This window comes from Pseudochaenichthys georgianus, chromosome 1 (genome assembly GCF_902827115.2).
Source record: "Pseudochaenichthys georgianus chromosome 1, fPseGeo1.2, whole genome shotgun sequence".
NCBI classification, from domain to species: domain Eukaryota; kingdom Metazoa; phylum Chordata; class Actinopteri; order Perciformes; family Channichthyidae; genus Pseudochaenichthys; species Pseudochaenichthys georgianus.
The window spans coordinates 28,234,988-28,249,683 of NC_047503.1; the positions used below are offsets into that span (position 1 = coordinate 28,234,988).

General features: G+C 41.4%; 1 long non-coding RNA gene across 1 annotated transcript; it reads left to right on the top strand.

Moving 5' to 3' along the window:
- Positions 1–5,357: 5,357 nt before the first annotated feature.
- On the top strand, positions 5,358–7,570 carry LOC139434624 (uncharacterized). Its single transcript, XR_011643957.1, has 2 exons — positions 5,358–5,688; positions 6,365–7,570. It is a non-coding gene; the product is annotated as an uncharacterized lncRNA (long non-coding RNA).
- The last annotated feature ends 7,126 nt before the right edge of the window (positions 7,571–14,696 follow it).

Genomic DNA, 14,696 nt, shown 5'->3' on the forward strand with positions numbered 1-14,696 from the left:
CTAGGGGCACTACTCTTCCACTCATCCCCCTCGCGAATATGTACGAAGTGGTACGCGTTACGCAAGTCCAGCTTAGTGAATATGGTTGCTCCCTGCAACAACTCAAATGCAGAAGAGATAAGAGGCAGTGGATATCGAAGCCTTGCCTTTTACCGGGCAGTGAGAAACAAAATGGCCGGCCCGGCCGCAGTAGAGACACAGGTTACGACGTCTGCGATGCTCACGTTCCTCCAAAGTGAGGTTGGTGCGACCCACTTGCATGGGCTCATCCCCCCCTGGTTGCGGCTCTGGAGTGAGGTGAGGAGTCGCAGCCAAACTCGGACGTCGGGGCGCCCAGGCATGTTGAACTTCCGCCGATCGTCGCTCCCGTCTCCGTGTCTGGATGCGCCGATCCATGCGGGAAGTTAGTTCAATCAACCCATCCAGTGAATTGGGCAGATCAAACGACACCAGCTCGTCTTTAATGTAATCCGCCAACCCACGCAGATAGGCGTCACACTGGGCTGCAGAATTCCAGTTGCTGAGGTGGCTCCAGGTGCGAAACTCAATGGCATAATCCACTATAGATCCATTACCCTGGCTCAGGTTCAATAGTCCTCCTGCAGCGTCTGGACCCACAGACACGGGTCCAAACACCTTGCGCAGCTCCGCAGAAAAAGTGGGGAACGAAGAGCAGGCGGGTGTTTGTTGCTCCCATTCCGCTGTGCCCCACAGTCGGGCTTTCCCAGTCAAATGATTGACCGTGAACGCCACACGAGCAGCTTCAGAAGCGAAAGTGTGTGGCTGCAGTGCAAACAGGATAGAACAGTTAGTAAGAAACGGGCTGCAGCCCTCCGGTTCCCCGGCATAGCGCTCCGGAGTTCCCACCCGAGGCTCCGGGGTAAATCCCATCAGAGGTGATGCAGAAGCGGGTGTCGACGGCATAGGAAGAGGCGCTGGAGTGGCCACTCCTGCCACTAGCTGCTGCACCGTAGCCGTTAGCTGCTGTAGCTGCGCAGCTAAATAGGTTAGCGTCTGGTCCTGTGAAGATGTAGCATGATGAGCCTCGGTGGCCAGGATGGCTATCGAGGCTTCCTGCCTCTGGAGAGCGTCCTCAACTCTCTCGAAACGGTCTCTTGGTGAAGAGGAGTGCGCTGGGTCCATGTTCTGGCCAGATTGTTCTGTCACAATCTTAAGGAGAACCCAAATGCAGCACTCGAGAAACCAAGGAGAATTGGTAATATACTTTATTGGAGATTCCACTGGATCGGAGGAATACCAACCGGGCAGTATAACGCACCGGAGGACAGCGGGCAGAAGGTGAGTCAGGGACAGGCAGAGGGTCAGGGAGTAAGCGAGGCGGTCAGCGTGGATACAGGCAGGGTCGGATAACAGGCCAGGCAGGATAGTCGAGGGACAGGCAGGATCAGGAAACAGGCAGAGCAGGCAGGTCGGGGGCAGGCAGGGTCGGAACCGGGTAGGCAATCTAGTGTTGAACGCGGGAGAGACAAGCATGAGGCAAAGTACAATCTGGCAAAGAGTGTGTGTAAGGTGCAGGTTTAAATACTGGCAGAAGCTAATGGGTGCAGAAGAGAAAGAGAGTGAGTTAACGAGTGGGTGTGGAAAACAGGTGAGACAGGTGAATGGAAAACTACTGGTGAATGATGGAGCAGACTATGACAGATACAGCATCCAGAAAGTATGGCTACGCAGACGATCTTGCCATCATGCTGAGCCGACCAACGTGGAAGGCGATGGAAGAGGGTCTTAACGAAGACATGGGCACACTAGTAGCATACCTCCGAAGGTGGCGTCTACAGCTCAGCGTCGGAAAAACAGTCGCAGCGGCATACCACCTTAGCACCAGAGAAGCCAGGAGGGAACTTGAGGTGCGCGTCGACAACAAATGTCTGGAGGTCCAGCAAGCCCTGATGTATCTCGGAGTGCGTCTGGATCGGACATTATCCTTTAAAAAACACCTGGAAGAAGTCAAGGCCAAGGTGACATCCAGGGTCGCGCTGATCCGCCGCCTCGCTGGAACAACCTGGGGAGCCTCCGCTGACGCTGCGAATATCCACTCAAGCCTTGGTCTTCTCTGTAGCTGAATACTGCGCCCCAGTCTGGAGCAGAAGCCCTCATGCGAGAAAGGTCGACGTGGCTATCAATACCTCCCTCCGAATAATAACTGGATGCTTAAAGCCTACCCCTGTGTCCCTCTTGCCAGTCCTCGCGGGAATAGCACCGGCCGGCCTCCGACGGGAGGCTGCCACCCTCGCCCTGGCCAGGAAGGCACACAAGTATGACTGGCACATCCTGCACAACACCACAATAACACCAGCACCTCCAAGCAGACTCAAGTCTCGCTACCCCTACAACAAAGCAGCTCAAGAGATGCTCAACTCCACCTCTGAGGACATCTCCAGAGATGCATGGTTGGCAGCAGCTTGGAAGCAGGAGTGGGAGTCTGTGGACCACTCTGAACCGTCTACGAACTGGGGTCGGTCGCTTTAAAACATCGATGAAGACGTGGGGCTTGGCGGACAGTGCGGCATGCGAGTGCGGTGACCCTGAGCAGACCGCTGTCAATATAATCACCATCTGCCCCTTATATAGACCACCCTCGGAAGCCAGCCTCTTCGACCTAGGACCAGAGATGCGGGCATGGCTACACGACACCGAGTTGGACCTCTAACGTTACACGAAAGAAGAGAACAGGGAGAGAGAGTGCACGACGCTATCCCACTACACAAAGAAACGCTCCAGAATATTTAATGGTGTATCAGTGTAAGGCTGATTGTACTGATGAAGGTGAAAATGTAGATTATTTCTACAGAGTTGCTTGCGACTTACCCAAAACATACATGCAGGCTGTAGGCTCTAAGAAATCTAAAATGTGGGCTAATGCAATGAAAGAGGAGATAAACTCTTTAACAGAGAATGAGACCTTCAGTCTGACCACACTGCCAAAGGGCAAGCAAGCAGTGGGAGGTTGTTGGGTATATACAGTAAAGGAAAGCCCAGATGGATCTGAGATTTTTAAAGCCAGATATGTAGCTAAAGGCTATAGTCAAGTAGAGGGAATTGATTACAAGGAGACTTTTTCACCGATAGCAAATATGACTTCTGTACGTACATTGATGCAGGTGGCTATACAGGAAGATCTTATCTTACACCAAATGGATGTGAAGACAACTCATCTCCATGCACAAATAGACTGCAAATTATATATGGAACAGCCTGAAGGTTTTGAGTAAAAATCCAAAACAGGGGAACACAAGTCATTGTATGGTTTAAAGCAGGGGTGGGGAACCTCCGGCCTCCGGGCCGTATGCGGCCCGCGAGACCATTTGGTACGGCCCTCGAGGTAATTTATAAACACACGCAAAAAATAAAATAAATCTAGACCGCAGAATAATTAAACAAGCGAGTGCCTGTTTTCCCTGGCCAAGGTCAGGGTCCTTGAACACAACACGAGCCTAACGTGTCATCACGTGGTATGTGTCTCGTCTGACAGGGGTGTAGTTCTAACGGAGAGCACCAGAACGCGGCTCCGGGCCGGGACTTCACAAATTGCAGTAACCATAAGGAGCCATACACATGCCGCAGTTTTTGCGTGGCTGTGTCTTTATTTGAGAGCCCAGTGGCGATCTGCTCATCTGTCATACTGATCATACAGTCAATACCTTTGTTGTTATTAGCATCTGGTTAGCTAGCTATGCTAATGAATATAAGAAGCTTTTTCTCCAACCAGTGAGGTAAAGGCACATCTTTATATGACCATTAAAGTTATCAAAAAACAAGAGAATAAAGTAAACAGGTATAAAATACTATATGACAGTAAAAAAAAGTTATTATTAAACAAGAATACAGTTTAAAAGGGGAGTGATTTGTAAAATATCCATAAAGAAAAAAATCTGCTTACAGTTCTGTTTCATGTGGGTGTTGAGAGATGTATCCATAGATCTATTACATTTACTCTCAAAATGCACCAGATTGATGCTTTTAACTTCAACATTCAAAACAAATCTTCCTGGTGGTGCATGCCCCCAAACCCCCCTAGATGAGATTAGATCCCCCCCCCCCCCACACACTTAAATCATGTCCACATGGATATGAAACTAAATACATTTGCACACATCTTGTGTCCATATATTTCTGTTTTGGTGGTCATGCCACGGTGCATGCATGCGCGGGTCATGGTCAAATATCTGGATTAAGAGGTTGCTTTTTCTTTGCACAGCATGAAAGAAAGGCGAAATCAATGGGCTGTGATTTTAGTTTTTTAAGCAGACGTTGAGTTCAATAATTTGTACGGCCCTCGAAGGATGTTGTAAAAATTGAAATGGCCCTTGAGAGGAAAAATGTTCCCCACCCCTGGTTTAAAGCAATCCGGGCGAAACTGGAACAAGTTACTGCATGATCATCTTACAGAGAATGGGTTTGTGCAAAATGATGCTGATCATTGTGTCTACAGAAAAGAGTCTGAGAACGAAATACTTATTCTGTTGATATGGGTAGATGACCTACTTATAGCGGCCAATAACAACGGCTCACTCAGTGATGTCAAAGAGATGTTGAAGAGGAAGTTTAAAATGAAAGATTTGGGTGAACTTAAACACTTCCTAGGTATCGACTTTACACAGAGTGAAGGGGAGATCAAAATTAGCCAAAAGAGACACATAGCAAAGATGCTAGAGAGGTTTGGCATGTCAGAGTGCAAACCAAGGTCAACTCCATGCGAGCAAAAGTTACATTTTGACACTGAGGGTGAAGTTATCGATTCAACAGGATACAGAGAGATAGTAGGTAGCTTGATATACATTATGACATGTACTAGACCTGATCTGAGCTGGATTGTGAGTAAACTATCACAACACTTAGCAGAACCAAATCAACAACATTGGGCTGCAGCAAAACAACTGTTGAGGTATCTAAAGGGTACTATAGACCAAGAGCTACATTACAAGAAAAGTGAGGAAAGCCTAAAGCTTGAGGGATACAGTGATGCTGACTGGGCAGCCGATCAAAATGATAGGAGAAACACAACTGGATATTGTTTCGGCTTAACTGAAAATGGTCCATATCCTGGAAAAGTAGGAAGCAGGCAACAGTGGCGCTAATGTAGTGGCAATTTCTTATATTACTTTATATGGTAAAACCAAATGATGATATTATGCTGAGAAATGTTTGGTCAACTCAACCTGTTGTATCACACGGTAGCTTCCTGCCAAGGTCGTACCTGAAGAATGTGGCTCTCACTATGAGAGCATTGTAAGATAATAGTCAGGAGAAAGAGTTATCTCTTTCTCTTCTCTGCACAGCAACAGTCCTCTATAAAACACACACACACACATTTGCCCCTGTGTCCACTCCTGCAAACGACTCTGTACTTTGCATGACCGTACCTACAAGCTTGTATAAAGAACTACTAAGACAACTCTGTTTGCTTTCACCAGTTTATTATTGATTACTCTCATTGTACATCTTTACAGTATTGACGAGGTTAAAATATCCACAACTTTTCAGAAGTGGGATCTCTGAAAGCTCCATCGGGGACACTCAAAGACGATGGTGGTCACACCAGGATCCTCGGATTCTCCTCTACCTCGACAGAAAATTGTTACGGGACGAGAGGACCAGCGCCTGGGTGAAACCGATTGACTTCACGAGATCCAACAAACTCAATTCCTCTAAGATATCTGGTGAGATGTACGATTTCTAATTGTTTAAAAGTAAAAGTTTAATAAACTCCATGATATCTGCAGTGGGTTGCTAACCGCAAAAGAGGATACTAGCAATATCCGACGTAAATAAAGTTACGGCGAGGGTTTTGTGATTTTGTACCCGGAAACAAATATAAGAGAAATAGTTTTGTGATTTGTACGTGGAAACAAATATAAGATCACCGACGGGTGAGCAGTGTTTGATCGACACTTAAGGGATTTTGAACCCAATCTAGATTTATCTAGAGATGGGGACAAAACAAAGTAAGGGGGCTGAGGCCCCAGCGGGGCCCATAGTGGATGAAATGAGAAACAAATATGGTGAAAACAGTGTGTCAAAATCAAATATATGGACGGAAATGTTCGGATTTCCAAAGGGGGGATCTTTGAGTAAATTAAAAATCAAAGACCTAAAGAATAAATTACAAGAGCAAGAGAATGGAATGAAAAATAAAAGTTGAAGTAAAAGAGTTCGATAAAATAGAAAGTCACAGAAAGTGTTTGAAATATTGGAGGATGAAGCAGAATGTCGCAAAAGGAGACAGTTAGCCTCAGTGGCAAAGAAAATATTAAGGTTGAAGATGAATGTGAAGAAAAGAAGGAAAAGAAAGAATTTCCAAAACCATGTAAACCCCAGATATCTCTGCATCTTTCCATTGCAGGCCTGAATGACCCTCTCCTCGACTCTGGGTATCCTTTCCCTCCCCCGGCGTATAACCCTGGCAATCCGGCTGGCCCACCTCAACCACCTCCCCCGCCACTACAAGCCCCAGCCATGCAGTCAGCAGACTCCCCGTCAATTCCAAGCTCGTCCACCCCCATCAGGCCCAAGTATTCCGGAACAACAGCAGGATAAACAAACCCGATGCCCTAGAGCAGTGGTTCCCAACCTGGGGGGCGTGCCAAAGATCGCAGGGGGGGTGCCAGGGCTCAGATGATTTGAGGCCAAATATCATATTTAGACTTTTTTCTTTTTATCTTTTTTTTTTTACATATAATTGTAAAGCGATACATGATTGTCACTAAAAGCCTTGTCTCTACATTACAATAAAATATAAAAAATAATTAATTAATAATGGAGACTGGTTAGCAGTAGTATATGATGACCACTGATGGATAGCCATTGCTGTGGATACTGAGCATCAAGATGTGAAAGTGGAATTTCTGCATCCCCATGGTCCAACAGCAAAGGTTAAGCCCAAGTGTGGCAAGAAGGATGTCTGTTTCTGCCCAGTTCAAGACATCATAGTGAAACTAATGGGAAATGCATCACCAGTCCAATCAAGAACAAGAGAGATCCACAGTATTGCCCCTGATGTGATGGACTTCATAGAGCGTGAGCATGTCCGACGCCTGCTGCTCAAGGCATAAGTCCCTTGTGTGACTGCATTCATGCTTTAAAGCATAGTGTGTTTTTTCAATGTAAGCACCTCCTCAACACGTGTGTTCCTGCTCTCTTCTTTTTCCTAGTTTTGAAGTATGCCATGTTTTGCAGCATCACCTATGGCTGATTGTTAGCTTAATTACATTTCTTCACTTATTTTTTGTAATAGTTGGAAACGGTGCAATTTGTTATAGTTTGAAACGCTGTATTTACAGTTTGTTTATTTCAGTTAAATGAAAAATATGTTCAGTATAAGACAAGGAGTTGTTATTTATGAATCTATTGTCACTTCCATCTGTTTAAAAAAGCATTTGTTCATTAATCAGAAATGCAAATACAATTTTGTCAACTCCGTCAGTTTCCTGTCAACACCGTCAGATCTTCATCAGCAACCTCAGATTTATGTTTTTGTAATTTTTCTGGGAAAAAAACGAATTCTTTCTTCAGTTTTTGTTGTTTAAGTAATAAAGGATCATCAGATCTACACCCTCTTGTGTCTTATTCCCTTAAGGATTCTTTTTCTTTAGTGGCAAAATAAAAGATAAAGTTTGAAAATGCAATTTTTTTAAAATCTGTGTATTCATAACAGTGTGAAATTAAGCCGTTAGTTTATATATTATATGTTATTGCATATAAGAGTAACTAAACACTATTACACCATACATCAGAACTTAATATTCTTGTTGGGCTATTATAATTATATAATTATATACTTTTAGTGTGTCTGACGTAGTTGACACAAATCAAGTTTTTAAGGTAAACATGTGAATTTATTAAAAATGTGTTTTAACCTCCAGCCTGCACCTTTACATGATTAAATAGCACAGATCTTAATCTACATGAATATATAACTCTAATCACGATGCACAAGGGCATGTTCGACAGGTCAAGGCTTGTACGTACATTCAGCATGTTCAAAGATGTTGTCCACAGCATGTGCAGATTACAAAATGTCATATAACTTGGGCCTTCATCAACCCATGTACCTGTATGAATGCAGAAATTAAGGCTTTACTTATTTACAAATCAAAACAATTAGCTGGAGGCTGCTTCATTTTGTGAAAGTGATCAAATCTGTGGGTAATGTCCGCAGTAATGACTCTTACATGTCTAATATGTTTAATGTGTACTTGTAAAGCGCTTTGAGCACCTGTAAAAGCGCTCTAATAAAAAATGTAATGCATTATTATTATTTTATTTTATTATCAATATAGTGTACATTTAAAAAAAAAAAAATTCAGAAAGTGTTTTGTCCCGACTCTCAAGAATCAATGTTTTACATTCACACAATACATCTCAAATTATGATGCAATACTTTAAAAAAGAGGCAGGACCATAAGGAACCAATAGTAGTGTTTGAATTTGTCCCATGACTCTCTGGTGGCCAATTTGAAGACCCTGTTTGTCGCCTTTCCCACAAGGATCAGCTCAGCCATTTCTCTCCAAGAAATGTGTCTAAAAACGTCATTTCCTGCACATTTCTTGTCTGGAAATTTTTGTATTCACAATAATAGGTGAGTAAACCTTCTTTTCTAATAGTTTAATATACTTAATTAGCTAATTAGGTAATGGAAACTTGTTAAAATGCAAATGTTGCCTTGAGGCAACATCGTACCATTATGGTCAATTGTAAATGTTGAGGCTATTTAGTATTTCCATGTGTTTTTAAATACATTTTGTTCAAATTTGAAACAATAACTCTCTTTTTTCATAACTTACCATTATGGTACAGTGTTGCTTCAAGGCAACGTACCCCAAAAAGTACCCCCAAATAATTATTTATTTAAAATTTCTTTAGATTATGTTTATTTGGTCTATTATATGACAAACAAACACTCCAATTTTTGCCCAAATGGCATCATAGTGCGTACCATAGAGGGTTGTGGGGGCGGGAGCGGATCGACAGCTTGAGCAGCTGTCAACTCAACATTGTAAATAACCAACCAAACACGATCGCCGGTTCATCTTGTTTTTCTTTGTTTTTGGCGTGAGAATAGTTTCGGCAGCGTGAGAGCGTGAGATTGAGAGTGAAAGCGTGTGTCACACACCAGATGCGTGAGAGTTGGCAACCCTGCCATAAGGAGCCGTACACATGCCACAGTTTTTGCGTGGCTGTGTCTTTAGTTGTAAGACCAGTGGCGAGCTGTTCATCTGTCATACAGTCAATAACTTTGTTGTTATTAGCATCTGGTTAGCTAGCTATGCAAACGAATATAAGAAGCTTTTTCTCAAACCAGTGAGGTAAAGGCACATCTGTATATGATCATAGTTATAAAAAAATAAGAGAATTCATTTCATTTCATTTCAAACCTTTATTTAGACAGATAGGTCCCTTGAGATCATGGATCTCTTTTACAAGGGAGACCTGCAATAAAGTTAGAATAAAGTAAACAGGTATAAAATACTATATGACAGTAAAAATAAGTTGTTATTAATAAACACGAATACAGTTTAAAAGGGGAGTGATTTGTAAAATATCCATAAAGAAAAATAAATCTGCTTACTGTTCTGTTTCATAATAGAGTGGCGAAGTCACGCCCATCTACTTCCGGTCCATGGGACCTTATTTCGGAAAAATTATGTTTTGAAGTCAATGGAGAGAGAAAACGTATCTTTCGATCCCGTTTGAATTGTGCCACGAATTACACCAACCGGATCTCACCAGAATGCGTGACTCCACCACGACTTCTTAACACCACAATGCGTGGTGGAGTCACGAACTTTGTTACATTTACGTGTCGGCACCACGCAAACAACCCCGATGTAAAGTGAATGAGGCTCCTTTGTCGTGGTGCACACACGCATTTCTACAATGTCCCGCAGTGAGCTTTTATTCTATACAACGTTTTTTAAATCTACTTTATAGCTTGTAGTAACTCACGGGAGGCTTCTTTTATTTTATTTGTATTCATAATTATTTTAATTTTTCGTCAGAATGTAAAAATTACATTAGTTACGAATTTGTGTTCTCAAAAAACAGTGCATTGTTTGTAATGCAACTGTGATTTTTATTAAATTAGTTAGTTTTTAAGGAAGGCCAGAGCTTCAGCTGTGTCAAATAGATTGTTCCCTTTAGTTAACGTTATTTAAAAGATAATGATCATGTCCCCTGTATTGTATTACGAGCGTCCATTCCCATTGGATAACGGTGAATTTTACACCCGGAAGTAAGTAGCCTATTCTCCTTACTGTCGATTGATTTTACAGTGATATCTGCACTACTCATCGACTAAAAAACACCAAATTGTCCTTGTTAATTACACAACATTGATAGGTTTGAATTGTGTACAATGCTTTTGTATTTTCCCCCTTCGATTCGGAGAAACAAATATTTTTTCTGAGTTTTAGGACGGCAGAAGACACTACACTACCCAGAATCCTCAGCTATCGTTTGGGACTACACCATGTGCTTAGCTTGACAAACCCCGTGATCAGTCCTCAAGCTCTTTGATTGGTTGACCTCCAACTGCATTCCATATGAAAAAAAAACGTTTCGTAAAAGAGAAAATCATACTTTATTCAGCAGTGCTTGCTTTACTCTTTGAAAGTCATCACATGAATGCATTGTAATAAATGGTTTGGCTGCATTAAATAGTACACATCTGTCGTAGTTCTTTATTTATCCACAGAGATCGGGCATCAGAATAGACCAGAAACTATTCTTTTACCATTCTGTTTTAATTTCACAATAAAGTTAGTAGTAATATTTTGTTTTGATATTATTGTTTTTTATTAACTACTAGACGACTGGGTCATGTTAAGACCATCTTTTTTTTGTTGCTATGGATTTTTTCCATCGCTTTTGTGTTACAAATATCAAAACAATAACTAAATAATATTCGTCGTAAACTAAACTGGAAACAGCAGTATATTTTATTTTGTTAACACTGTAAACTTGACAGCCTTTTAACCTATGCTTTTAACCCAAACCACCTACTGGTTAAAGCACGTTATTACACGTTTAGAGTAATTGCAATGCAGGAAGATTGTGTTGCTTTTTAATGACTGTTTAAAATGCCTTTTTCTTAATGTCTTTCATTTTTGTAACGCACTTTTGAATGTGTTATATTTTATGAAAACATTTAAATATTAAGAGTACATACAAAATAGTGGGAAAGTAGAAGGTCAATTATATAAATATAGAATAGAAAATATCAAGAAGATACTCAAATGATATCTAGAGTAAAACAGTTTAGTGCCTGATAGGAGGATGTGCTAACTAATAAGGCTTTATTTAAAGAAATGTGCAGAATACAACAGTGTAATGGTGGAAGTATACACACATTGATAGATGTCTTGTAATGCACTGTTGAGGAACCTGTGACCCAAGTTTTTCATTCATTGCATAACTACACTGTTGTGTATATGATGTCAATAAACCTTAGAAAATCTTGAAATCTTGAAAGGGATGTGCAAAATAGCAATTATATACAGTCTTTAATGAACTATTAGAGAATAACGAGTAATGAATATGCTTTAAACGGATCTGCAGATAAATATTTAGTCTTCTCAAGCACCAACTATCAAATATCTCTCCTGATTGTTGGCACTTGACAATCACCTTCACTGAATTTCATTCAGGTGTAACTAAAGTCTGATTTAAGGGTTGTTTATATTTCACATCATTAATCCAAATCTGTAAAGTAACTAAAATAAATGTAGTGGAGTAAAAATACCAGGTTAACCTTAAAGAAAGCCCTCAGGATTATAAAAGACCCCATCACCCCAGCCACAAACTGTTCTGTCTGCTGCAGTCTGGCAGGCGGTACTGCAGCATCCGGACTAAAACCACCAGACACAGAGACAGCTTCATCCCACAGGCTATACGATTATTAAACACCTGAACTTAAAAATAACATTCATCTGGCTGCTACTTAGAAATTATTTATCTAATATATCATATTCCAATCACTTGTATATAGACTCTTATTGCACTATTTCACTATTTTTTCTGTGTATCTGTTTTAGTGCATAGCACTGTTGGAGGAGCCTGTGACCTAAGGTGGGGAGGGGGTAGGACACGTTCGATTCCTGTTTTGAATAGTGTGCCGTCGATGGGTTTCATTCCATTTCAAAGTCCTTTTGGACGCTCTGTGTAAACTTCGCGCATCCAATCACAGAGGTTGAGGACTGATCACGGGGTTTGTCAAGCTAAGCACATGGTGTAGTCCCAAACGATAGCTGAGGATTCTGGGTAGTGTAGTGTCTTCTGCCGTCCTAAAACTCCGAAAAAATATTTGTTTCTCCGAATCGAAGGGGGAAAATACAAAAGCATTGTACACAATTCAAACCAATGTTGTGTAATTAACAAGGACAATTTGGTGTTTTTTAGTCGATGAGTAGTGTAGATATCACTGTAAAATCAATCGACAGTAAGGAGAATAGGCTACTTACTTCCGGGTGTAAAATTCCCCCTTGTCCAATGGGAATGGACGCTCGTAATACAATACAGGGGACATGATCATTATCTTTTAAATAACGTTAACTAAAGGGAACAATCTATTTGACACAGCTGAAGCTCTGGCCTTCCTTAAAAACTAACTAATTTAATAAAAATCACAGTTGCATTACACACAATGCACTGTTTTTTGAGAACACAAATTCGTAACTAATGTAATTTTTACATTCTGACGAAAAATACAAATAATTATGAATAAAAATAAAATAAAAGAAGCCTCCCGTGAGTTACTACAAGCTATAAAGTAGATTTAAAAAACGTTGTATAGAATAAAAGCTCACTGCGGGACGTTGTAGAAATGCGTGTGTGCACCACGACAAAGGAGCCTCATTCACTTTACATTGGGGTTGTTTGCGTGGTGCCGACACGTAAATGTAACAAAGTTCGTGACTCCACCACGCATTGTGGTGTTAAGAAGTCGTGGTGGAGTCACACATTCTGGTGAGATCAGGTTGAATTACACATATGATGTTTGTCAATCTTAAAAAATAATTTCCATGTCAAAAAGTCACAGTTTGTCATAAAACTGTTGAAATATAAGACAATGAAAAATATGCAACTAGAAAGACTACAAATCCCAGTAAGTGATGTCACAATTGTTTTCCTCCACTAAGAGATAGCTAAGATCAGCACCATATAGATATAATCTATCTATATGGCGCTGGCTAAGATAAGATAACTTTAACAAGATGCCTGTGTGCTTAGTACCAGGTTGTTATCATATCAGCAATGGGTCTTGCTCGTTAGTGGCTGGATCAAATTAGCTACCTAGCTAATAGCTAGCACGTTAGTTAGCATTACAGCCTTGTCATTTTTATTAGCCTTAATATGAAGTAACATGAAGTAACCCAAAATGTTAAACAGTAAGAGCAGTAGTCATATTTCGTGAACCCTTTGAAGAGTACTGTCACCGGTGTGATCATTCTATAATACACAATTTAAGCCCGGGGGAGAAATGCTCAAGCTAGCATCGGCGATCGCCGATCTTTTCTACTTCATGCTATCTGCACAAATGGTTGACATTAAACATTAAAAAGACCAGGCAGTTCAAATTTCCTGAAATAGTGGATGCAGTAATAAGGGCAATAGCACCAGGCCTACAACTACACAGCTATTTAGAGGGAAAAATCAACCTGACTTTACCTACCTTGAGGAGGATACTCAGGTCTCATTACCAAGAAAAAGGAGCAACAGAACTGTACAAACAACTGACCTCAGAGGTCCAAAATAACAAGGAGACTCCACAAAACTTCCTGATCCGCGCTCTGGATTTAAGACAGAAAATTCTGTTTGCTTCACAGGAGGCAGAATCTGGTCTAAGATATGATCCTGTCCTCGTACAGAGAATGTTTCTCCACACTGTTCTCACAGGCCTGCAAAATTACAACATTAGAAGTGATCTTCAGCCGTATTTGCAACAGACAACATCAAGTGATGAGCTGCTCCTCGAAAAAGTTAACATTGCTTGTGCCAACGAAGCAGAGACAAAATAAAAATAAACTACTTACCCAGCAGCGGCCAACCGCAGTGCACTCAGCTCAATCCAGCGAGACAACTGCAGAGAAAAAGGAAACTAATCCAGACCAAAAGCCTGATGTTCTGAGTGAACTGAAAGAAATGCGGTCTGATATGGCATTACTGAAAAACATAGACGCTGAAGTTGCACAAATCAGAGAGTCAAGGCGACAGCCTAACCAAGCACAGCCACAGTATTTCACCTCACCTATACCACAAGAATGCATCCCCCCTCCTCAGTTCCAGTATCCACAGCAAAACCGCTGGCCACCCCCAGGACCAGGGCAGAGAGGAGAGACAGCTCAATACCAAAGAGGGTTCGCACCTGTAGTGGACATTTTTTATTATATCATTCTTATTATATCTTTCATATGCTTAAACCAAATGCTTCTTATTTCCTGATGTGCTTTCTACTATTATTATTATTATTATTATTATTATTATTATTATTATTATATTCTCTTATGGATTATTCCCAGGCTCTGCAAGGCCACAGCTGTTTTAGCCGACTGGGAGTCACACAAGAACCGTTATGCTATCTGCTCAAGGCCAGAAGGTGTCTCATAAACAATCTGACCATGTGAACACAAGAGTTATAACATTCCCACTCTTTTCTTATATAATCTCTGCTTCTTCA